Here is a 23,789-nt window from a genome sequence, read left to right as displayed (position 1 = left end):
ATGCAAAGCATTGAGCTTTCTAAGCATTAAGGATTCTAAGCATTGAGGATTCTAAGCTAAGCATTGAGGATGTTAAGCATTGAGGTTTCTAAACTTTGAGTATGCTAAGCATTGAGGATTCTAAGCACTGAGTAAGCAAGGAGATTTCTAAGCATGGAGGAATCTGAGCATTGTGGATTCTGAGCTAAGCAATGACGATTCTAGGCACTGAGGTTTCTAAGCATTGAGGAATCTAAGCATTCAGGTTTCTAAGCACTGAGGTTTCTAAGCTTTAAGGACTTTATGCATTGAGATTTCTAAACATTAAGGACGCTAAGCATTGAGGATTCTAATCATCAAAGGTTTCTAAGCATTGATGTTTCTAAGCATTGAGGATGCTAAGCATTGAGGATTCTAAGCATTGAGGATGATAAGCAATAAGGACTCTATGCATTGAGGATTATAAGCGTTCAGGTTTCTAAGCATTGAGGTTTCTAAAAATAAAGGACTATAAGCATTGAGGTTTCTATGCTTTAAGGGCTCTACGCCTTGAGGATTCTACGCCCTGAGGATTCTACGCCTTGGGGATTCTACGCCTTGGGGATTCTACGCCTTGAGGATTCTACGCCCTGAGGATTCTACGCCTTGAGGATTCTACGCTAAGCATTGAGGACTCTAAGCATTGACGTTTCCAATCATTAAGGATACTAAGCATTGAGGTATCTACGCCATGAGGATTCTAAGCATTGATGATTCTAATCTAAGCATTGAGGATGCTAAGCATTGAGGATGATAAGCAATAAGGACTCTATGCATTGAGGATTCTAAGCGTTCAGGTTTCTAAGCATTGAGGTTTCTAAAAATAAATGACTATAAGCATTGAGGTTTCTATGCTTTAAGGGCTCTACGCCTTGAGGATTCTACGCCCTGAGGATTCTACGCCCTGCGGATTCTATGCCTTGGGGATTCTACGCCTTGGGGATTCTACGCCTTGGGGATTCTACGCCTTGAGGATTCTACGCCTTGGGGATTCTACGCCTTGAGGATTCTATGCCTTGGGGATTCTACGCCTTGGAGATTCTACGCCTTGGGGATTCTACGCCTTGAGGATTCTACGCCTTGGGGATTCTACGCCTTGGGGATTCTACGCCTTGGAAATTCTACGCCCTGAGGATTCTACGCCCTGAGGATTCTACGCCTTGAGGATTCTACGCTAAGCATTGAGGACTCTAAGCATTGACGTTTCCAATCATTAAGGATACTAAGCATTGAGGTATCTAAGCCATGAGGATTCTAAGCATTGATGATTCTAATCTAAGCATTGAGGATGCTAAGTTTTGAGGTTTCTAAGTTTCAAGGACTCTGTGCATTGAGGTTGCTAAGCACCGAGGATTCTAAGCATTGAGTATTCTAAGCTAAGCATTGAGGATGCTAAGCATTGAGGATGCTAAGGATTGAGTTGTTTAAGCATTGAGGATTGTAAGCAAAGCATTGAGGATTCAAAGCTTTAAGGTTTCTAAGCATTGAGGATTCTACACAAAGCATTGAGGATGCTAAACATTGAGGATGCTAAGGATTAAGGATTCTAAGCATTGAGGTTTCTAAGCATTGAGGATTCTAATCTAAGCATTGTGGATGCTAAGCATTGAGGATGCTAAGCATTGCGGATTCTAAGCATTGAGGATGCTAAGTATTGAGGCTGCTGAGCTTTGAGAATGGAAAGCAATGAAGATTCTAAGCATTGAGGGTTCTAAGCATTGATGATTCTATGCTATGCATTGAGCATGCTATGCCATGAGGTTTCTAAGCCTTGAGGTTTCTAAGCTGAGCATTGAGAATTCTAAGCATTGAGGTTTCTATGCATTAACGACTCTATGCATTGAGCTTTCTAAGCAGTGAGGTTTCTAAGCATTGAGGATTCTAAACATTGACGTTTCTATGCTTTAAGTTTTCTATGCATTGAGGTTGCTAAGCATTAAGGACTCTATGCATTGTGGTTTCAAAGCTTTGTGGTTTCTATGCAGTAAGGTTTCTCATCGTTGAGGATTCGAAGCAATGAGGTTTCTAAGCATTGAGGTTTCTAAGCTTTGAGGTTTTTAAGCATTGAGGATGGTACAAATTGAGGATTCTAAGCTAAGCACTGAGGACTCTATGCATTGAAGTTTCTAAGCATTGAGTTTTCTAAGCATTGAGGATTCTAAGCATTGAGGGTTCTAAGCATTGAGGGTTCTAAGCATTGAGGACTCTATGCATTGACGTTTCTAAGCATTGAGCTTTCTAAGCATTAAGGACTCTTTTCATTGAGGATTCTAAGCATTGGGGATTCTATGCATTGAGGATACTAAGCATTCAAGATGCTAAGCATTGAGGATTCTAAGGTAAACATTGAGGGTTCTAAGCATTGACGATTCTAAGCACTGAGGATACTAGGTTAAGCATTGTGGGTTCTATGAATTGAGGTTTCTAAGCATAAATGTTTCAAGCATTAAGGACTCTGTGCATTGAGGTTTATAATCATTAAGGATGCTAAGCATTGAGGATGCTAAGCATTACGGATTCTAAGACATAAAGATTCTATGCATTGAGGATTGCAAGGTTTGAGAATGCTAAGCACTGAGGATTCTAAGCATTGAGGTTTCTAAGCATTAAGGACTCTAATCTTTGGGGATTCTAAGCATTGAGGATTTTAGGCATTGAGGATTCTGAGCATAGCATTGTGGATTCCAAGTATTGAGGATTCTAAGCATTAACGACTCAATGCATTGAGGTTTCAAAGCATTGAGGGTGCTGAGCAATGAGGATGCTAAGCAATGAGGATTCTAAGCTTTCAGGTTTCTAAGCCTTAAGAAGTCTAAGTACTGAGCTTTCTAAGCATTGAGGATTCTAAGCATTAAGGACGCTATGCAGTGAGGTTTCTTAGCATTAATGATGCTAAGGATTAAAGTTTCAAAGCAAGAAAGTTTCTCAGCGTTGAGGATTCTAAGGAATGCGGATTCTACGCATTGAGAATTCTATGCATTGAGGTTTATAAGCTAAGCATTGAGGATGCTGTGCATTGAAGATTCTAAGCATTGAGGATTCTAAGCTATGCACTGAGGTTTCTAAGCATTAGGGATGCTAAGCATTGAGGTTTCAAAGCAATAAGTTTTCTCAGCGTTGAGGATTCTACGCATTGAGGATTCTATGGAATGAGGTTTCAAAGCAAAGAATGGAGAATGCTAAGCAATGAGGTTTCTAATCATTGAGTATTCTAAGCTAAGCATTGAGCATACTAAGGATTGAGGATGCTAAGCATTACGGTTTCTAAGCATTGAGGATTCTAAGCTATGCAGTGACGATGCTAAGTATTGAGGTTTCTAAGCTTTAAGGGCTCTAATCATTGGGGGGATTCTAAGCATTGAGGATTCTAGGCATTGAAGGTTCTAAGTTGAGCATTGAGGATGCTAAGCGTTGAGGATTCTAAGCATTGAGGATTCTATGGAATGAGGTTTCAAAGCAAAGAATGGAGGATGCTAAGCAATGAGGTTTCTAATCATTGAGTATTCTAAGCTAAGCAATGAGCATACTAAGGATTGAGGATGCTAAGCATTACGGTTTCTAAGCATTGAGGATTCTAAGCTATGCAGTGACGATGCTAAGTATTGAGGTTTCTAAGCTTTAAGGGCTCTAATCATTGGGGGGATTCTAAGCATTGAGGATTCTAGGCATTGAAGGTTCTAAGTTGAGCATTGAGGATGCTAAGCGTTGAGGATTCTAAGCATTGAGGATTCTATGCATTGAGGATTCTAAGGTATGAATTGAGGATGCTATGCATTGAGGTTTCTAAGCATTAAGGACTGTACGCATTGAGGTTTGTAAGCATTAGGGATGCTAAGCATTGAGGTTTCCAAGCAATAAAATTTCTCAGCGTAGAGGATTCTAAGGTATGAGGATTCTACGCATTGAGATTTCTAAGCAATGCATGGAGGATGCTAAGCACTGAGCATTCTAAGCATTGAGGATTCTAAGCTAAGCATAGAGCATACTAAGGATTGAGGATGCTAAGTATTGAGGTTTCTAAGCATTAAGGACTCTGTGCATTGAGGATTCTAAGCATTGAGGATTCTAAGCATTGAGGATTCTAAGCTAAGCATAGAGCATACTAAGGATTGAGGATGCTAAGCATTGAGGTTTCTAAGCATTGGGTATTCTACGCATTGAGGATGCTAAGCACTGAGGATTCTAAGCATTGAGGTTTCTAAGCAGTGAGGATTCTAAGCTAAGCACAGAGGATGCTAAGTATTGAGGTTTCTAAGCATTAAGGACTCTGTGCATTGAGGTTTCTAAGCATTGAGGATCCTGAGCTTTGAGGATTCTAAGCTAAGCATTGAGGATGCTAAGCATTGAGGACGCTAAGCATTAAAGATGCTAAGCATTGAGGATTCTAAGCATTAAGGATTCTAAGCATTGAGGATTCTAAGCCAAGCATTGAGTTTTCTAATCTTTGAGGTTTCTAAGCATTAAGGCCTCTATGCATTGAGGTTTGTAAGCATTTGGGATGCTAAGCAATGAGGTTTCAAACAATAAAATTTCTCAGCATTGACGTTTGTAACCATTGAGGATTCTAAGCATTGAGGATTCTAAGCTATGCATTGAGGATTCTAAACATTGAGGATGTTAAGCATTGAGGATTCTAAGCATTGAGTTTTCTAAGCTAAGCATTGAGGATGCTAAGCATTGAGGATTCTAAGCATTGAGGATTCTAAGCATTGAGGATTCTAAGCATCGAGGATTCTAAGCATTTAGGATCCTGATCTAGGCATTGAGGATTCCAAGCCTTGAGGATTCTAAGCATTGAGGTTTCTAAGCTGAGCATGGAAGATTCTAAGTATTGAGGATGCTAAGCATTGAGGATGCTAAGCATTGAGGATGCTAAGCATTGAGGATTCTAAGCATTGAGGACTCTAAGTATTGAGGATTCTAAGCTAGGCATTGAGGATTATAAGCATTGAGGTTTCTAAGCAAAGCATTCAGGTTTCTAAGCATTGAGGATGCTAAGCATTGAGGATGCTAAGCATTGAGAATGCTAAGCATTGAGGATGCTAAGCAATGAGGATGCTAAGCATTGAGGATGCTAAGCATTGAGGATTCTATGCATTGAGGTTTCTAAGCTAAGCATTGAGGATGCGAAGCATTGAGGATTCTAACTATTGAGGATTCTAAGCAATGCATGGAGGATGCTAAGCATTGAGGATTCTAAGCATTGAGGATTCTAAGCTATGCATGGAAGATTCTAAGCATTGAGGATTCTAAGCATAGAGGATTCTAAGCCAAGCATTGAGTTTTCTAATCTTTGAGGTTTCTAAGCATGAAGGCCTCTATGCATTGAGGTTTGCAAGCATTTGGGATGCTAAGCAATGAGGTTTCAAACAACAAAATTTCTCAGCATTGAGGTATGTAAGCATTGAGGATTCTAAGCATTGAGGATTCTAAGCTAAGCATAGGGCATACTAAGGATTGAGGATGCTAAGCATTGAGGTTTCTAAGGATTGGCGATTCTACGCATTGAGGATGCTAAGCACTGAGGATTATAAGCATTGAGGTTTCTAAGCAGTTAGGATTCTAAGCTAAGCACTGAGGATGCTAAGTATTGAGGTTTCTAAGCATTAAGGACTCTGTGCATTGAGGTTTCTAAGCATTGAGGATCCTGAGCTTTGAGGATTCTAAGATATGCATTGAGGATGCTAAGCATTGAGGCTGTTAAGCATTGAGGATGCTAAGCATTGAGTTTTGTAAGCTAAGCATTGAGGATGCTAAGCATTGAGGATTTTAAGCATTGAGGATTCTAAGCATTGAGGATTCTAAGCATTGAGGATTCTAAGCATTGAGGATTCTAATCTAGGCATTGAGGATGCTAAGCATTGAGGATGCTAAGCATTGAGGATTCTAAGCATTGAGGATGCTAAGCATTGAGGATTCTAAGCATTGAGGATTCTAGGCATTGAGGATGCTAAGCATTGAGGTTGCTAAGCATTGAGGATGCTAAGCATTGAGGATTCTAAGCCAAGCATTGAGATTTCTAATCTTTGTTGTTTCTAAACATTAAGGCCTCTATGCAATGAGGTTTGTAAGCATTAGGGTTGCTAAGCATTGAGGTTTCAGAGCAATAAAATTTCTAAGCAATGAGGATTCTGCGCATTGAGGTTTCTAAGCAATGCATGGAGGATGCTAAGCATTGAGGTTCCTATGCAGTGAGGATTCTGAGCTTTGAGGATTCTAAGCTAAGCAATGAGGATGCTAAGCAATGAGGATGCTAAGCAATGAGGATGCTAAGCACTGACGATGCTAAGCATTGAGGATTCTAAGCATAGAGGATTCTAAGCCAAGCATTGAGTTTTCTAATCTTTGAGTTTTCTAAGCATTAAGGCCTCTATGCATTGAGGTTTTTAAGCATTTGGGATGCTAAGCAATGAGGTTTCAATCAATAAAATTTCTCAGCATTGAAGTTTGTAAGCATTGAGGATTCTAAGCATTGAGGATTCTAAGCTAAGCATAGAGCATACTAAGGATTTAGGATGCTAAGCATTGAGGATTCTAAGCATTGAGGATTCTAAGCTATGCATTGAGGATTCTAAACATTGAGGATGTTAAGCATGGAGGATTCTAAGCATTGAGTTTTCTAAGCTAAGCATTGAGGATGCTAAGCATTGAGGTTCCTATGCAGTGAGGATTCTGAGCTTTGAGGATTCTAAGCTAAGCAATGAGGATGCTAAGCAATGAGGATGATAAGCAATGAGGATGATAAGCATTGAGGATGCTAAGCATTGAGGATTCTAAGCATTGAGGTTTCTAAGCTAAGCATTGAGGATGCGAAGCATTGAGGATTCTAACTATTGAGGATTCTAAGCTATGCATGGAGGATTCTAAGCATTGAGGATTCTAAGCATTGAGGATTCTAAGCTATGCATGGAAGATTCTAAGCATTGAGGATTCTAAGCATAGAGGATTCTAAGCCAAGCATTGAGTTTTCTAATCTTTGAGGTTTCTAAGCATTAAGGCCTCTATGCATTGAGGTTTGCAAGCATTTGGGATGCTAAGCAATGAGGTTTCAAACAATAAAATTTCTCAGCATTGAGGTTTGTAAGCATTGAGGATTCTAAGCATTGAGGATTCTAAGCTAAGCATAGAGCATACTAAGGACTTAGGATGCTAAGCATTGAGGATTCTAAGCATTGAGGATTTTAAGCTATGCATTGAGGATTCTAAACATTGAGGATGTTAAGCATTGAGGATTCTAAGCATTGAGTTTTCTAAGCTAAGCATTGAGGATGCTAAGCATTGAGGATTCTAAGCATTGAGGATTCTAAGCATTGAGGATTCTAAGCATTTAGGATTCTAATCTAGGCATTGAGGATTCTAAGCATTGAGGATTCTAAGCCTTGAGGATTCTAAGCATTGAGTTTTCTAAGCTGAGCATGGAGGATTCTAAGTATTGAGGATGCTAAGCATTGAGGAAGCTAAGCATTGAGGATGCTAAGCATTGAGGATGCTAAGCATTGAGGATGCTAAGCATTGAGGATTCTAAGCATTGAGGATTCTAAGTATTGAGGATTCTAAGCTAGGCATTGAGGATTCTAAGCATTGAGGTTTCTAAGCAAAGCATTCAGGTTTCTAAGCATTGAGGATGCTAAGCATTGAGGATGCTAAGCATTGAGGATGCTAAGCAATGAGGATGCTAAGCATTGAGGATTCTAAGCATTGAGGATTCTAAGCTATGCATGGAGGATTCTAAGCATTGAGGATTCTAAGCATAGAGGATTCTAAGCCAAGCATTGAGTTTTCTAATCTTTGAGGTTTCTAAGCATTAAGGCCTCTATGCATTGAGGTTTGTAAGCATTTGGGATGCTAAGCAATGAGGTTTCAAACAATAAAATTTCTCAGCATTGAGGTTTGTAAGCATTGAGGATTCTAAGCATTGAGGATTCTAAGCTAAGCATAGAGCATACTAGGGATTGAGGATGCTAAGCATATAGGATTCTAAGCATTGAGGATTCTAAGCTATGCATTGAGGATTCTAAACATTGAGGATGTTAAGCATTGAGGATTCTTATCATTGAGTTTTCTAAGCTAAGCATGGAGGATTCTAAGCATTGAGGATTCTAAGTATTGAGGATGCTAAGCATTGAGCATTCTAAGCATTGAGGATTCTAAGCATTGAGGATTCTAAGCATTGAGGTTTCTAAGCAAAGCATTGAGGTTTCTAAGCATTGAGGATACTAAGCATTGAGGATGCTAAGCATTGAGCATGCTAAGCATTGAGGATTCTAAGCATTGAGGATTCTAGGCATTGAAGATGCTAAGCATTGAGGATGCTAAGCATTGAGGATACTAAGCATTGAGGATTCTAAGCCAAGCATTGAGTTTTCTAATCTTTGTTGTTTCTAAACATTAAGGCCTCTATGCAATGAGGTTTGTAAGCATTAGGGTTGCTAAGCATTGAGGTTTCAGAGCAATAAAATTTCTAAGCAATGAGGATTCTGCGCATTGAGGTTTCTAAGCAATGCATGGAGTATGCTAAGCATTGAGGTTCCAAAGCAGTGAGGATTCTGAGCTTTGAGGATTCTAAGTTAAGCAATGAGGATGCTAAGCAATGAGGATGCTAAGCAATGTGGATGCTAAGCATTGAGGATGCGAAGCATTGAGGATTCTAACTATTGAGGATTCTAAGCAATGCATGGAGGATGCTAAGCATTGAGGATTATAAGCATTGAGGATTCTAAGCTATGCATGGAGGATTCTAAGCATTGAGGATTCTAAGCCTTGAGGATTCTAAGCATTGAGTTTTCTAAGCTGAGCATGGAGGATTCTAAGTATTGAGGATGCTAAGCATTGAGGAAGCTAAGCATTGAGGATGCTAAGCATTGAGGATGCTAAGCATTGAGGATGCTAAGCATTGAGGATTCTAAGCATTGAGGATTCTAAGTATTGAGGATTCTAAGCTAGGCATTGAGGATTCTAAGCATTGAGGTTTCTAAGCAAAGCATTCAGGTTTCTAAGCATTGAGGATGCTAAGCATTGAGGATGCTAAGCATTGAGGATGCTAAGCAATGAGGATGCTAAGCATTGAGGATTCTAAGCATTGAGGATTCTAAGCTATGCATGGAGGATTCTAAGCATTGAGGATTCTAAGCATAGAGGATTCTAAGCCAAGCATTGAGTTTTCTAATCTTTGAGGTTTCTAAGCATTAAGGCCTCTATGCATTGAGGTTTGTAAGCATTTGGGATGCTAAGCAATGAGGTTTCAAACAATAAAATTTCTCAGCATTGAGGTTTGTAAGCATTGAGGATTCTAAGCATTGAGGATTCTAAGCTAAGCATAGAGCATACTAGGGATTGAGGATGCTAAGCATTGAGGATTCTAAGCATTGAGGATTCTAAGCTATGCATTGAGGATTCTAAACATTGAGGATGTTAAGCATTGAGGATTCTTATCATTGAGTTTTCTAAGCTAAGCATGGAGGATTCTAAGCATTGAGGATTCTAAGTATTGAGGATGCTAAGCATTGAGCATTCTAAGCATTGAGGATTCTAAGCATTGAGGATTCTAAGCATTGAGGTTTCTAAGCAAAGCATTGAGGTTTCTAAGCATTGAGGATACTAAGCATTGAGGATGCTAAGCATTGAGCATGCTAAGCATTGAGGATTCTAAGCATTGAGGATTCTAGGCATTGAAGATGCTAAGCATTGAGGATGCTAAGCATTGAGGATACTAAGCATTGAGGATTCTAAGCCAAGCATTGAGTTTTCTAATCTTTGTTGTTTCTAAACATTAAGGCCTCTATGCAATGAGGTTTGTAAGCATTAGGGTTGCTAAGCATTGAGGTTTCAGAGCAATAAAATTTCTAAGCAATGAGGATTCTGCGCATTGAGGTTTCTAAGCAATGCATGGAGGATGCTAAGCATTGAGGTTCCAAAGCAGTGAGGATTCTGAGCTTTGAGGATTCTAAGGTAAGCAATGAGGATGCTAAGCAATGAGGATGCTAAGCAATGTGGATGCTAAGCATTGAGGATGCGAAGCATTGAGGATTCTAACTATTGAGGATTCTAAGCAATGCATGGAGGATGCTAAGCATTGAGGATTATAAGCATTGAGGATTCTAAGCTATGCATGGAGGATTCTAAGCATTGAGGATTCTAAGCATTGAGGATTCTAAGCCAAGCATTCAGTTTTCTAATCTTTGAGGTTTCTAAGCATTAAGGCCTCTATGCATTGAGGTTTGCAAGCATTTGGGATGCTAAGCAATGAGGTTTCAAACAATAAAATTTCTCAGCATTGAGGTTTGTAAGCATTGAGGATTCTAAGCATTGAGGATTCTAAGCTAAGCATAGAGCATACTAAGGATTGAGGATGCTAAGCATTGCGGATTCTAAGCATTGAGGATTCTAAGCTATGCATTGAGGATTCTAAGCATTGAGGATTCTAAGCATTGAGGATTCTAAGCATTGAGGATTCTAATCTAGGCATTGAGGATTCTAAGCACTGAGGATTCTAAGCATTGAGGATTCTAAGCATTGAGGATTCTAAGCATTGAGGTTTCTAAGCTAAGCATGGAGGATTCTAAGCATTGAGGATGCTAAGTATTGAGGATTCTAAGCATTGAGGATGCTAAGCATTGAGGATGCTAAGCATTGAGGATTCTAAGCATTGAGGATTCTAAGCATTGAGGATTCTAAGCATTGAGGATTCTAAGCTAGGCATTGAGGATTCTAAGCATTGAGGATTCTAAGCATTGAGGTTTCTAAGCAAAGCATTGAGGTTTCTAAGCATTGAGGATGCTAAGCATTGAGGATGCTAAGCATTGAGGATGCTAAGCATTGAGGATGCTAAGCATTGAGGATGGTAAGCATTGAGTATTCTAAGCTTTGAGGATGCTAAGCATTGAGGATGCTAAGCATTGAGGATGGTAAGCATTGAGGATGCTAAGCATTGAGGATTCTAAGCATTGAGGATTCTAAGCTATGTAATGAGGATGCTAAGCATTGAGGATTCTAAGTATTGAGGTTTCTATGCTAAGCATTGAGGATGGTAAGCATTGAGGATTCTAACTATTGAGGATTCTAAGCAATGCATGGAGGATTCTAAGCATTGAGGATTCTAAGCATTGAGGATTCTAAGCATTGAGGATGCTAAGCATTGAGGATGGTAAGCATTGAGGATTCTAAGCATAGAGCATACTAAGCATTGAGGATGCTAAGCATTGAGGATGCTAAGCATTGAGGATTCTAAGATTTGAGGATGCTAAGCATTGAGGATGCTAAGCATTGAGGATTCTAACTATTGAGGATTCTATGCAATGCAAGGACGATTCTAAGCATCGAGGATTCTAAGCATTGAGGATTCTAAGCATTGAGGATTCTAAGCTATGCATGGAGGATGCTAAGAATTGACGATTCTAAGCCAAGCATTGAGTTTTCTAATCTTTGAGGTTTCTAAGCATTAAGGCCTCTATGCATTGAGGTTTGTAAGCATTTGGGATGCTAAGCAATGAGGTTTCAAACAATAAAATTTCTCAGCATTGAGGTTTGTAAGCATTGAGGATTCTAAGCATTGAGGATTCTAAGCTAAGCATAGAGCATACTAAGGATTAAGGATGCTAAGCATTGAGGATTCTAAGCATTGAGGATTCTAAGCTATGCATTGATGATTCTAAACATTGAGGATGTTAAGCATTGAGGATTCTAAGCTTTGAGTTTTCTAAGCTAAGCATTGAGGATGCTAAGCATTGAGGATTCTAAGCATTGAGGATTCTAAGCATTGAGGATTCTAAGCATTGAGGATTCTAAGCATTTAGGATTCTAATCTAGGCATTGAGGATTCTAAGCATTGAGGATTCTAAGCCTTGAGGATTCTAAGCATTGAGGTTTCCAAGCTGAGCATGGAGGATTCTAAGTATTGAGGATGCTAAGCATTGAGGATGCTAAGCATTGAGGATGCTAAGCATTGAGGATTCTAAGCATTGAGGATTCTAAGCATTGAGGATTCTAAGTATTGAGGATTCTAAGCTAGGCATTGAGGATTCTAAGCATTGAGGTTTAAAGCAAAGCATTCAGGTTTCTAAGCATTGAGGATGCTAAGCATTGAGGATGCTAAGCATTGAGGATGCTAAGCAATGAGGATGCTAAGCATTGAGGATGCTAAGCATTGAGGATTCTTAGCATTGAGGTTTCTAAGCTAAGCATTGAGGATGCGAGGCATTGAGGATTCTAACTATTGAGGATTCTAAGCAATGCATGGAGGATGCTAAGTGCAGCGACTCGGCACGGACTCAGATGTGAACGATCCAAATCGTTTATTACAAGTTCTCACATCCCTTATATACCTTCACAAGTTGTTATTTTCTAACTTTCCCATCCGCCCTTACAACTTTCCCAAACATCTTACATGTCAACAAAGCATTCTACAAAACACTTTTCAACTGTCCATGCAGGCACATAACCAATCAGAGCTGTGAGACTCTTCTTCTCCTTGCAGAGGTGTCCTTGGTTCCCATGCTGTTTATCTTGCTCCACAGCTGCTGCTCTGAACAGCTTTTCTTGTATTCCCACAGCTAAGCATTGAGGATTCTAAGCATTGAGGATTCTAAGCTATGCATGGAAGATTCTAAGCATTGAGGATTCTATGCATTGAGGATTCTAAGCATTGAGGATTCTAAGCATTGAGGATTCTAAGCCAAGCATTGAGTTTTCTAATCTTTGAGGTTTCTAAGCATTAAGGCCTCTATGTATTGAGGTTTGTAAGCATTTGGGATACTAAGCAATGACGTTTCAAACAATAAAATTTCTCAGCATTGAGGTTTGTAAGCATTGAGGATTCTAAGCATTGAGGATTCTTAGCTAAGCATAGAGGATGCTAAGCATTGAGGATGCTAAGCATTGAGGATTCTAAGCATTGAGGATTCTAAGCTATGCATTGAGGATTCTAAACATTGAGGATGTTAAGCATTGAGGATTCTAAGCATTGAGTTTTCTAAGCTAAGCATTGAGGATGCTAAGCATTGAGGATTCTAAGCATTGAGGATTCTAAGCATTGAGGATTCTAAGCATTGAGGATTCTAAGCATTGAGGATTCTAATCTAGGCATTGAGGATTCTAAGCATTGAGGATTCTAAGCATTGAGGATTCTAAGCATTGTGGTTTCTAAGCTAAGCATGGAGGATTCTAAGCATTGAGGATGCTAAGTATTGAGGATGCTAAGCATTGAGGATGCTAAGCATTGAGGATGCTAAGCATTGAGGATGCTAAGCATTGAGGATGCTAAGCATTGAGGATGGTAAGCATTGAGTATTCTAAGCTTTGAGGATGCTAAGCATTGAGGATGCTAAGCATTGAGGATGGTAAGCATTGAGGATGCTAAGCATTGAGGATTCTAAGCATTGAGGATTCTAAGCTATGTAATGAGGATGCTAAGCATTGAGGATTCTAAGTATTGAGGTTTCTATGCTAAGCATTGAGGATGGTAAGCATTGAGGATTCTAACTATTGAGGATTCTAAGCAATGCATGGAGGATTCTAAGCATTGAGGATTCTAAGCATTGAGGATTCTAAGCATTGAGGATGCTAAGCATTGAGGATGGTAAGCATTGAGGATTCTAAGCATAGAGCATACTAAGCATTGAGGATGCTAAGCATTGAGGATGCTAAGCATTGAGGATTCTAAGATTTGAGGATGCTAAGCATTGAGGATGCTAAGCATTGAGGATTCTAACTATTGAGGATTCTATGCAATGCAAGGACGATTCTAAGCATCGAGGATTCTAAGCATTGAGGATTCTAAGCATTGAGGATTCTAAGCTATGCATGGAGGATGCTAAGAATTGACGATTCTAAGCCAAGCATTGAGTTTTCTAATCTTTGAGGTTTCTAAGCATTAAGGCCTCTATGCATTGAGGTTTGTAAGCATTTGGGATGCTAAGCAATGAGGTTTCAAACAATAAAATTTCTCAGCATTGAGGTTTGTAAGCATTGAGGATTCTAAGCATTGAGGATTCTAAGCTAAGCATAGAGCATACTAAGGATTAAGGATGCTAAGCATTGAGGATTCTAAGCATTGAGGATTCTAAGCTATGCATTGATGATTCTAAACATTGAGGATGTTAAGCATTGAGGATTCTAAGCTTTGAGTTTTCTAAGCTAAGCATTGAGGATGCTAAGCATTGAGGATTCTAAGCATTGAGGATTCTAAGCATTGAGGATTCTAAGCATTGAGGATTCTAAGCATTTAGGATTCTAATCTAGGCATTGAGGATTCTAAGCATTGAGGATTCTAAGCCTTGAGGATTCTAAGCATTGAGGTTTCCAAGCTGAGCATGGAGGATTCTAAGTATTGAGGATGCTAAGCATTGAGGATGCTAAGCATTGAGGATGCTAAGCATTGAGGATTCTAAGCATTGAGGATTCTAAGCATTGAGGATTCTAAGTATTGAGGATTCTAAGCTAGGCATTGAGGATTCTAAGCATTGAGGTTTAAAGCAAAGCATTCAGGTTTCTAAGCATTGAGGATGCTAAGCATTGAGGATGCTAAGCATTGAGGATGCTAAGCAATGAGGATGCTAAGCATTGAGGATGCTAAGCATTGAGGATTCTTAGCATTGAGGTTTCTAAGCTAAGCATTGAGGATGCGAGGCATTGAGGATTCTAACTATTGAGGATTCTAAGCAATGCATGGAGGATGCTAAGTGCAGCGACTCGGCACGGACTCAGATGTGAACGATCCAAATCGTTTATTACAAGTTCTCACATCCCTTATATACCTTCACAAGTTGTTATTTTCTAACTTTCCCATCCGCCCTTACAACTTTCCCAAACATCTTACATGTCAACAAAGCATTCTACAAAACACTTTTCAACTGTCCATGCAGGCACATAACCAATCAGAGCTGTGAGACTCTTCTTCTCCTTGCAGAGGTGTCCTTGGTTCCCATGCTGTTTATCTTGCTCCACAGCTGCTGCTCTGAACAGCTTTTCTTGTATTCCCACAGCTAAGCATTGAGGATTCTAAGCATTGAGGATTCTAAGCTATGCATGGAAGATTCTAAGCATTGAGGATTCTAAGCATTGAGGATTCTAAGCATTGAGGATTCTAAGCATTGAGGATTCTAAGCCAAGCATTGAGTTTTCTAATCTTTGAGGTTTCTAAGCATTAAGGCCTCTATGTATTGAGGTTTGTAAGCATTTGGGATACTAAGCAATGACGTTTCAAACAATAAAATTTCTCAGCATTGAGGTTTGTAAGCATTGAGGATTCTAAGCATTGAGGATTCTTAGCTAAGCATAGAGGATGCTAAGCATTGAGGATGCTAAGCATTGAGGATTCTAAGCATTGAGGATTCTAAGCTATGCATTGAGGATTCTAAACATTGAGGATGTTAAGCATTGAGGATTCTAAGCATTGAGTTTTCTAAGCTAAGCATTGAGGATGCTAAGCATTGAGGATTCTAAGCATTGAGGATTCTAAGCATTGAGGATTCTAAGCATTGAGGATTCTAAGCATTGAGGATTCTAATCTAGGCATTGAGGATTCTAAGCATTGAGGATTCTAAGCATTGAGGATTCTAAGCATTGTGGTTTCTAAGCTAAGCATGGAGGATTCTAAGCATTGAGGATGCTAAGTATTGAGGATGCTAAGCATTGAGGATGCTAAGCATTGAGGATGCTAAGCATTGAGGATTCTAAGCATTGAGGATTCTAAGCATTGAGGAATCTAAGCATTGAGGATTCTAAGCTAGGCATTGAGGATTCTAAGCATTGTGGATTCTAAGCATTGAGGTTTATAAGCAAAGCATTGAGGATGCTAAGCATTGAGGATGCTAAGCATTGAGGATGCTAAGCATTGAGGATGCTAAACATTGAGGATTCTAAGCATTGAGGATGCTAAGCATTGAGGATGCTAAGCATTGAGGATGGTAAGCATTGAGGATTCTAAGCTTTGAGGATGCTAAGCATTCAGGATGCTAAGCATTGAGGATGCTAAGCATTGAGGATTCTAAGCATTGAGGATTCTAAGCTATGTAATGAGGATGCTAAGCATTGAGGATTCTAAGTATTGAGGTTTCTATGCTAAGCATTGAGGATGCGAAGCATTGAGGATTCTAAGCATTGAGGACTCTAAGCTATGCATTGAGGATTCTAAACATTGAGGATGTTAAGCATTGAGGATTCTAAGCATTGAGTTTTCTAAGCTAAGCATTGAGGATGCTAAGCATTGAGGATTCTAAGCATTGAGGATTCTAAGTATTGAGGATTCTAAGCATTGAGGATGCTAAGCATTGAGGAAGGTAAGCATTGAGGATGCTAAGCATTGAGGATGGTAAGCATTGAGGATGCTAAGCAGTGAGGATTCTAAGCATAGAGCATACTAAGCATTGAGGATGCTAAGCATTGAGGATGCTAAGCATTGAGGATCCTAAGCATTGAGGATTCTAAGATTTGGGGATGCTAAGCATTGAGGATTCTAAGCATTGAGGATGCTAAGCATTGAGTATTCTAAGCATTGAGGATTCTAAGCATTGAGGATTCTAAGCATTGAGGATTCTAAGCATTCAGGTTTCTAAGCAGTGAGGATTCTAAGCTAAGCTCTTAGGATGCTAAGTATTGAGGTTTCTAAGCATTAAGGATTCTGTGCATTGAGGTTTCTAAGCATTGAGGATTCTAAGAATTGAGTTATCTAAGCTAAGCATTGAGGATGCTAAGCATTGAGGATTCTAAGCATGGAGGATTCTAAGCATTGAGGATTCTAAGCTATGAGGATTCTAAGCCAAGCATTGAATTTTCTAATCTTTGAGGTTTCTAAGCATTAAGGCCTCTATGCATTGAGGTTTCTAAGCATTTGGGATGCTAAGCAATGAGGTTTCAAGCAATAAAATTTCTCAGCATTGAGGTTTGTAAGCATTGAGGATTCTAAGCATTGAGGATTCTAAGCTAAGCATAGAGCATACTAAGGATTGAGGATGCTAAGCATTGAGGATTCTAAGCATTGAGGATTCTAAGCTATGCACTGAGGATTCTAAACATTGAGGATGTTAAGCATTGAAAATTCTAAGCATTGAGATTTCTAAGCTAAGCATTGAGGATGCTAAGCATTGAGGATTCTAAGCATTGAGGATTCTAAGCATTGAGGATTCTAAGCATTTAGGATTCTAATCTAGGCATTGAGGATTCTAAGCATTGAGGATTCTAAGCCTTGAGGATTCTAAGCATTGAGGTTTCTAAGCTGAGCATGGAGGATTCTAAGTATTGAGGATGCTAAGCATTGAGGAAGCTAAGCATTGAGGATGTTAAGCATTGAGGATGCTAAGCATTGAGGATTCTAAGCATTGAGGATTCTAAGTATTGAGGATTCTAAGCATTGAGGTTTCTAAGCAAAGCATTCAGGTTTCTAAGCATTGAGGATACTATGCATTGAGGATGCTAAGCATTGAGGATGCTAAGCATTGAGGATTCTAAGCATTGAGGATTCTAAGCTATGCATGGAGGATTCTAAGCATTGAGGATTCTAAGCATTGAGGATTCTAAGCATTGAAAATTCTAATCTAGGCCTTGAGGATTCTAAGCATTGAGGATTCTAAGCATTGAGGATTCTAAGCATTGAGGTTTCTAAGCTAAGCATGGAGGAGTCTAAGCATTGAGGATGCTAAGTATTGAGGATGCAAAGCATTGAGGATGCTAAGCATTGAGGATGCTAAGCATTGAGGATGCTAAGCATTGAGGATTCTAAGCATTGAGGATTCTAAGCATTGAGGTTTCTATGCATTGAGGATGCTAAGCATTGAGGATGCTAAGCATTGAGGATGCTAAGCATTGAGGATTCTAGGCATTGAGGATGCTAAGCATTGAGGATGCTAAGCATTGAGGATGCTAAGCATTGAGGATTCTAAGCCAAGCATTGAGTTTTCTAATCTTTGTTGTTTCTAAACATTAAGGTCTCTATGCAATGAGGTTTGTAAGCATTAGGGTTGCTAAGCATTGAGGTTTCAGAGCAATAAAATTTCTAAGCAATGAGGATTCTGCGCATTGAGGTTTCTAAGCAATGCATGGAGGATGCTAAGCATTGAGGTTCCTAAGCAGTGAGGATTCTAAGCTTTGAGGATTCTAAGCTAAGCAATGAGGATGCTAAGCAATGAGGATGCTAAGCAATGAGGATGCTAAGCATTGAGGATGCTAAGCATTGAGGATTCTAAGCATTGAGGTTTCTAAGCTAAGCATTGTGGATGCGAAGCATTGAGGATTCTAAGTATTGAGGTTTCTATGCTAAGCATTGAGGATGCTAAGCATTGAGGATGCTAAGCATTGAGGATTCTAAGCATTGAGGATTCTAGGCATTGAGGATGCTAAGCATTGAGGATGCTCAGCATTGAGGATGCTAAGCATTGAGGATTCTAAGCATTGAGGATTCTAAGCCAAGCATTGAGTTTTCTAATCTTTGAGGTTTCTAAGCATTAAGGCCTCTATGCATTGAGGTTTGCAAGCATTTGGGATGCTAAGCAATGAGGTTTCAAACAATAAAATTTCTCAGCATTGAGGTTTGTAAGCATTGAGGATTCTAAGCATTGAGGATTCTAAGCTATGCATTGAGGATTCTAAGCATTGAGGATTCTAAGCATTGAGGATTCTAAGCATTGAGGATTCTAATCTAGGCATTGAGGATTCTAAGCACTGAGGATTCTAAGCATTGAGGATTATAAGCATTGAGGATTCTAAGCATTGAGGTTTCTAAGCTAAGCATGGAGGATTCTAAGCATTGAGGATGCTAAGTATTGAGGATGCTAAGCATTGAGGATTCTAAGCCTGGAGGATTCTAAGCATTGAGGATTCTAAGCATTGAGGATTCTAAGCATGGAGGATTCTAAGCATTGAGGATTCTAAGCATTGAGGTTTCTAAGCAAAGCATTGAGATTTCTAAGCATTGAGGATGCTAAGCATTGAGGATGCTAAGCATTGAGGATGCTAAGCATTGAGGATTCTAGGCATTGAGGATGCTAAGCATTGAGGATGCTAAGCATTGAGGATGCGAAGCATTGAGTATTCTAACTATTGAGGATTCTAAGCAATGCATGGAGATTGCTAAGCATTGAGGATTCTAAGCATTGAGGATTCTAAGCATTGAGGATTCTAAGCTATGCATGGAGGATTCTAAGCATTGAGGACTCTAAGCATTGAGGATTCTAAGCCAAGCATTTAGTTTTCTAATCTTTGAGGTTTCTAAGCATTAAGGCCTCTATGCATTGAGGTTTGTAAGCATTTGGGATGCTAAGCAATGAGGTTTCAAACAATAAAATTTCTCAGCATTGAGGTTTGTAAGCATTGAGGATTCTAAGCATTGAGGATTCTAAGCTAAGCATAGAGCATACTAAGGATTGAGGATTCTAAGCATTGAGTTTTCTAAGCTAACTATTGAGGATGCTAAGCATTGAGGATTCTAAGCATGGAGGATTCTAAGCATTGAGGATTCTAAGCTATGAGGATTCTAAGCCAAGCATTGAATTTTCTAATCTTTGAGGTTTCTAAGCATTAGGGCCTCTATGCATTGAGGTTTCTAAGCATTTGGGATGCTAAGCAATGAGGTTTCAAACAATAAAATTTCTCAGCATTGAGGTTTGTAAGCATTGAGGATTCTAAGCATTGAGGATTCTAAGCTAAGCATAGAGCATACTAAGGATTGAGGATGCTAAGCATTGAGGATTCTAAGCATTGAGGATTCTAAGCTATGCACTGAGGATTCTAAACATTGAGGATGTTAAGCATTGAGGATTCTAAGCATTGAGATTTCTTAGCTAAGCATTGAGGATGCTAAGCATTGAGGATTCTAAGCATTGAGGATTCTAAGCATTGAGGATTCTAAGCATTGAGGATTCTAAGCATTTAGGATTCTAATCTAGGCATTGAGGATTCTAAGCATTGAGGATTCTAAGCCTTGAGGATTCTAAGCATTGAGGTTTCCAAGCTGAGCATGGAGGATTCTAAGTATTGAGGATGCTAAGCATTGAGGATTCTAAGTATTGAGGTTTCTATGCTAAGCATTGAGGATGGTAAGCATTGAGGATTCTAACTATTGAGGATTCTAAGCAATGCATGGAGGATTCTAAGCATTGAGGATTCTAAGCATTGAGGATTCTAAGCATTGAGGATGCTAAGCATTGAGGATGGTAAGCATTGAGGATTCTAAGCATAGAGCATACTAAGCATTGAGGATGCTAAGCATTGAGGATGCTAAGCATTGAGGATTCTAAGATTTGAGGATGCTAAGCATTGAGGATGCTAAGCATTGAGGATTCTAACTATTGAGGATTCTATGCAATGCAAGGACGATTCTAAGCATCGAGGATTCTAAGCATTGAGGATTCTAAGCATTGAGGATTCTAAGCTATGCATGGAGGATGCTAAGAATTGACGATTCTAAGCCAAGCATTGAGTTTTCTAATCTTTGAGGTTTCTAAGCATTAAGGCCTCTATGCATTGAGGTTTGTAAGCATTTGGGATGCTAAGCAATGAGGTTTCAAACAATAAAATTTCTCAGCATTGAGGTTTGTAAGCATTGAGGATTCTAAGCATTGAGGATTCTAAGCTAAGCATAGAGCATACTAAGGATTAAGGATGCTAAGCATTGAGGATTCTAAGCATTGAGGATTCTAAGCTATGCATTGATGATTCTAAACATTGAGGATGTTAAGCATTGAGGATTCTAAGCTTTGAGTTTTCTAAGCTAAGCATTGAGGATGCTAAGCATTGAGGATGCTAAGCATTGAGGATTCTAAGCATTGAGGATTCTAAGCATTGAGGATTCTAAGCATTGAGGATTCTAAGCATTTAGGATTCTAATCTAGGCATTGAGGATTCTAAGCATTGAGGATTCTAAGCCTTGAGGATTCTAAGCATTGAGGTTTCCAAGCTGAGCATGGAGGATTCTAAGTATTGAGGATGCTAAGCATTGAGGATGCTAAGCATTGAGGATGCTAAGCAGTGAGGATTCTAAGCATTGAGGATTCTAAGCATTGAGGATTCTAAGTATTGAGGATTCTAAGCTAGGCATTGAGGATTCTAAGCATTGAGGTTTCTAAGCAAAGCATTCAGGTTTCTAAGCATTGAGGATGCTAAGCATTGAAGATGCTAAGCATTGAGGATGCTAAGCAATGAGGATGCTAATCATTGAGGATGCTAAGCATTGAGGATTCTAAGCATTGAGGTTTCTAAGCTAAGCATTGAGGATGCGAGGCATTGAGAATTCTAACTATTGAGGATTCTAAGCAATGCATGGAGGATGCTAAGCATTGAGGATTCTAAGCATTGAGGATTCTAAGCATTGAGGATTCTAAGCATTGAGGATTCTAAGCCAAGTATTGAGTTTTCTAATCTTTGAGGTTTCTAAGCATTAAGGCCTCTATGTATTGAGGTTTGTAAGCATTTGGGATGCTAAGCAATGACGTTTCAAACAATAAAATTTCTCAGCATTGAGGTTTGTAAGCATTGAGGATTCTAAGCATTGAGGATTCTAAGCTAAGCATAGAGGATGCTAAGCATTGAGGATGCTAAGCATTGAGGATTCTAAGCATTGAGGATTCTAAGCTATGCATTGAGGATTCTAAACATTGAGGATGTTAAGCATTGAGGATTCTAAGCATTGAGTTTTCTAAGCTAAGCATTGAGGATGCTAAGCATTGAGGATTCTAAGCATTGAGGATTCTAAGTATTGAGGATTCTAAGCATTGAGGATTCTAAGCATTGAGGATTCTAATCTAGGCATTGAGGATTCTAAGCATTGAGGATTCTAGGCATTGAGGATTCTAAGCATTGTGGTTTCTAAGCTAAGCATGGAGGATTCTAAGCACTGAGGATGCTAAGTATTGAGGATGCTAAGCATTGAGGATGCTAAGCATTGAGGATTCTAAGCATTGAGGATGCTAAGCATTGAGGATGCTAAGCATTGAGGATGCTAAGCATTGAGGATGGTAAGCATTGAGGATGCTAAGCATTGAGGATTCTAAGATTTGAGGATGCTAAGCATTGAGGATTCTAAGCATTGAGGATGCTAAGCATTGAGGATTCTAAGCATTGAGGATTCTAAGCATTGAGGATTCTAAGCTATGCACTGAGGATTCTAAACATTGAGGATGTTAAGCATTGAGGATTCTAAGCATTGAGATTTCTTAGCTAAGCATTGAGGATGCTAAGCATTGAGGATTCTAAGCATTGAGGATTCTAAGCATTGAGGATTCTAAGCATTGAGGATTCTAAGCATTTAGGATTCTAATCTAGGCATTGAGGATTCTAAGCATTGAGGATTCTAAGCCTTGAGGATTCTAAGCATTGAGGTTTCCAAGCTGAGCATGGAGGATTCTAAGTATTGAGGATGCTAAGCATTGAGGATTCTAAGTATTGAGGTTTCTATGCTAAGCATTGAGGATGGTAAGCATTGAGGATTCTAACTATTGAGGATTCTAAGCAATGCATGGAGGATTCTAAGCATTGAGGATTCTAAGCATTGAGGATTCTAAGCATTGAGGATGCTAAGCATTGAGGATGGTAAGCATTGAGGATTCTAAGCATAGAGCATACTAAGCATTGAGGATGCTAAGCATTGAGGATGCTAAGCATTGAGGATTCTAAGATTTGAGGATGCTAAGCATTGAGGATGCTAAGCATTGAGGATTCTAACTATTGAGGATTCTATGCAATGCAAGGACGATTCTAAGCATCGAGGATTCTAAGCATTGAGGATTCTAAGCATTGAGGATTCTAAGCTATGCATGGAGGATGCTAAGAATTGACGATTCTAAGCCAAGCATTGAGTTTTCTAATCTTTGAGGTTTCTAAGCATTAAGGCCTCTATGCATTGAGGTTTGTAAGCATTTGGGATGCTAAGCAATGAGGTTTCAAACAATAAAATTTCTCAGCATTGAGGTTTGTAAGCATTGAGGATTCTAAGCATTGAGGATTCTAAGCTAAGCATAGAGCATACTAAGGATTAAGGATGCTAAGCATTGAGGATTCTAAGCATTGAGGATTCTAAGCTATGCATTGATGATTCTAAACATTGAGGATGTTAAGCATTGAGGATTCTAAGCTTTGAGTTTTCTAAGCTAAGCATTGAGGATGCTAAGCATTGAGGATGCTAAGCATTGAGGATTCTAAGCATTGAGGATTCTAAGCATTGAGGATTCTAAGCATTGAGGATTCTAAGCATTTAGGATTCTAATCTAGGCATTGAGGATTCTAAGCATTGAGGATTCTAAGCCTTGAGGATTCTAAGCATTGAGGTTTCCAAGCTGAGCATGGAGGATTCTAAGTATTGAGGATGCTAAGCATTGAGGATGCTAAGCATTGAGGATGCTAAGCAGTGAGGATTCTAAGCATTGAGGATTCTAAGCATTGAGGATTCTAAGTATTGAGGATTCTAAGCAAGGCATTGAGGATTCTAAGCATTGAGGATGCTAAGCATTGAGGATGCTAAGCATTGAGGATTCTAAGCATTGAGGATTCTAAGCATTGAGGATTCTAAGCATTGAGGATTCTAAGCATTTAGGATTCTAATCTAGGCATTGAGGATTCTAAGCATTGAGGATTCTAAGCCTTGAGGATTCTAAGCATTGAGGTTTCCAAGCTGAGCATGGAGGATTCTAAGTATTGAGGATGCTAAGCATTGAGGATGCTAAGCATTGAGGATGCTAAGCAGTGAGGATTCTAAGCATTGAGGATTCTAAGCATTGAGGATTCTAAGTATTGAGGATTCTAAGCTAGGCATTGAGGATTCTAAGCATTGAGGTTTCTAAGCAAAGCAT

This window comes from Coturnix japonica, chromosome 31 (genome assembly GCF_054131305.1).
Source record: "Coturnix japonica strain WE chromosome 31, WE-NBRP24, whole genome shotgun sequence".
NCBI lineage: Eukaryota > Metazoa > Chordata > Aves > Galliformes > Phasianidae > Coturnix > Coturnix japonica.
This window is presented reverse-complemented; position numbering follows the sequence as displayed.